This window comes from Alosa alosa, chromosome 22, assembly GCF_017589495.1.
Source record: "Alosa alosa isolate M-15738 ecotype Scorff River chromosome 22, AALO_Geno_1.1, whole genome shotgun sequence".
Taxonomy (NCBI): domain Eukaryota; kingdom Metazoa; phylum Chordata; class Actinopteri; order Clupeiformes; family Clupeidae; genus Alosa; species Alosa alosa.
In genome coordinates, this window is record NC_063210.1 from 26077715 (window position 1) to 26080214 (window position 2500).

The 2500-nt window shown below is 45.2% G+C and overlaps 1 protein-coding gene across 3 annotated transcripts in view; it reads left to right on the forward strand.

Moving 5' to 3' along the window:
- Nucleotides 1–2500, forward strand: part of LOC125287510 (ras-related protein Rab-37-like) — a 45045-nt gene that overhangs the window by 17901 nt on the left and 24644 nt on the right. The window lies entirely within an intron of this gene.

Here is a 2500-nt window from a genome sequence, read left to right on the forward strand (position 1 = left end):
CTCGAGCGCGACTCCCACGCGAGACCAGATGCACAGCTAGGGAGATCCCGCTGATGAGTTTATAAATCCGGTTAATAGCAGAACGATCGTTGGCGAATGGTGACTTGTAAATATTTACAGAGGGAGGGTGACTGAGTAAACCACGCGCAAACGCGCTGGGACCGGCGGGTGCTGTGCACAGTAGTTTAAGGAAATGGCCTTCTAATCCGACCTCCGATCCACCACCGCGACCGAGGGTGGCCTAGTGGTGCAGGAAGTTTCTGAGATATAATGACACAATTGCACAAATGCAGAAGTCATTTCTTTTTTTCTAGAGAACTCTGAAGCTGTTTTCATGGTTCATCTGATTTGCATACTGGCAGACAGCCATAGTTCTGTAGACATTATAGGTAGGTGGTTAGGTCCATAATTATAGGAGCCATATACACGAGAGGATTTGAGGAAGTGCAACCCAGGAGTGTGTGTGTGTGTGTGTGCGTGTGCGTGAACTTTTTGTGAGTTAGGCAACACGTTGTGATGATGGTGAGAAATGGGAAGAGATTGTGTAATGAGATGCAGTGAGCGCAGGAACCAGCAGTGCCCGCCCACACGCCTGCTTTACAAAACACACACTCACTGCCCTCCAAGCAGTCTGTGTGTGTGTGTGTGTGTATTATACTACCTCTGCAGCTGCCTGTCAGGTGAGCCCTGAATGAGCACTTGAGCTTAAATGAGCTCAGGTGTATTATTGTGTGAGGAGAGCGTCTATGCTTCTTAGGTGGGTTTAGGTTAATGGTCAGCTATGTCCGAGAGCTCAGTTACAGCTGCAGAGACTGCACAAGTGGAAGCATGGAAGCCCAGTAAGCAGCTCACACACACCTACCTAATGTTTCTGCTCATGCACGCCTGCCACACTGCCTTCTCAGGCACTCCTCGTGCACATGCACACAGCTAAACACCTCTCGGCACGCACACTGCACATATCAGGCTGCACTCTCATGCATGCTGCACACCTGCAAATAAACTGCTGCTCTCATGCCTGCTCACCTGCATATCGACCTCTCCGTACACACGCACCTACCACCACCTATATCATTCTGCTCATGCCACACACACCTGTCATTTCTGCTCTCATTACCTGCTCACTGCCTGTAAACCTGCTGCCAGCACACACACACACACTCATGCCACACGCACCACACACATATAACCTGCTCTCATGCACAGACACATGCTCTCAAACTTCTGCTCTCATGCCTGCTCACCTATCTTCTATCTCATGCACACACTGCCTATATAGTGCACTCTCATGCCTGCCACCTGTCTACACACACACCTATCTGCCTCTCTCATGCCACACTCACCTGTAAACACTAACTCTCACACACACACACACACATGGCGCACACACACACTGTAAACCACTCACATACACACACACACACACACACATACACACACACACACACACACACACATATATAAACACACTCTCATACACACACTCACACATATGACTTGCCTCTCCACACACACACACACACACACACACACACACACATAGCACACATACACACACATATAAACACTTTCTCACATACACACACACTCACTCACACACACTCCTCCTACACACACACACACTCCTCCCACTTCACACACACACACACACACACACACACACACAGGTGCAGTATAAACAGCAGGCCTTTGTAGTCCTAGGGGTTGCCCGTAGGGTTACACTGAAAGTGTGTGTGTGTGTGTCTTTGGTGGATGAGTGTGTATCATTGGAAGCTATGAGTTAGTGTGATGATTGGTGTGTATCATTAGGCTATGAGTTAGTGTGATGAGTTGATGTTTATTTAACTGAGTTATGAGTTGGTCACGATGAGTTAATGTGTTAGTTAGTGTGTATTGTTAAGTTATGAGTTGGTGTGTATCGTTAGTGTGTGTTGTTAGGTTATGAGTGAGTGTGTGTTGTTAAGTTATGAGTTAGTGTGTGTCATTAGTGTAAGAGTTAGTGTATAATTTAGTGTGTGTCGTTGGGGCGTGAGTTAGTGTGTGTTGTTAGTGTGTGTCGTTAGGTTATGAGTGAGTGTGTGTTGTTAAGTTATAAGTTAGTGTGTGTCATTACTGTAAGAGTTAGTGTATAATTTAGTGTCATTGGGGTGTGAGTTAGTGTGTGTCGTTAGTGTGTAATTTAGAGGCTGAGTTAATTATTATTACTAAGGTGGAGATCTAGTGTGTGTTGTTAGTGTGTAATTTAGTCTGAGTTAGTGTGTCGTTAGTGTGTAATTTAGAGTCTGAGTTAGTGTGTGTCATTACTGGGTGAGTTGATGCTTGGTGAGGGGTGTAAAAAAGTGTGAGTTAGTGTGTGCTGTTAGCTTGTGTTGTTACTGGATGACTTAGTGTGTATTGTTAGTCTATTAATTAGTCTATTAATTAGTGTATATCGTTATGGTATTAACTAGTGTGTATCGTTAGTGTATTATTTAGTGTGTATCGTTAGTGTATTAATTAG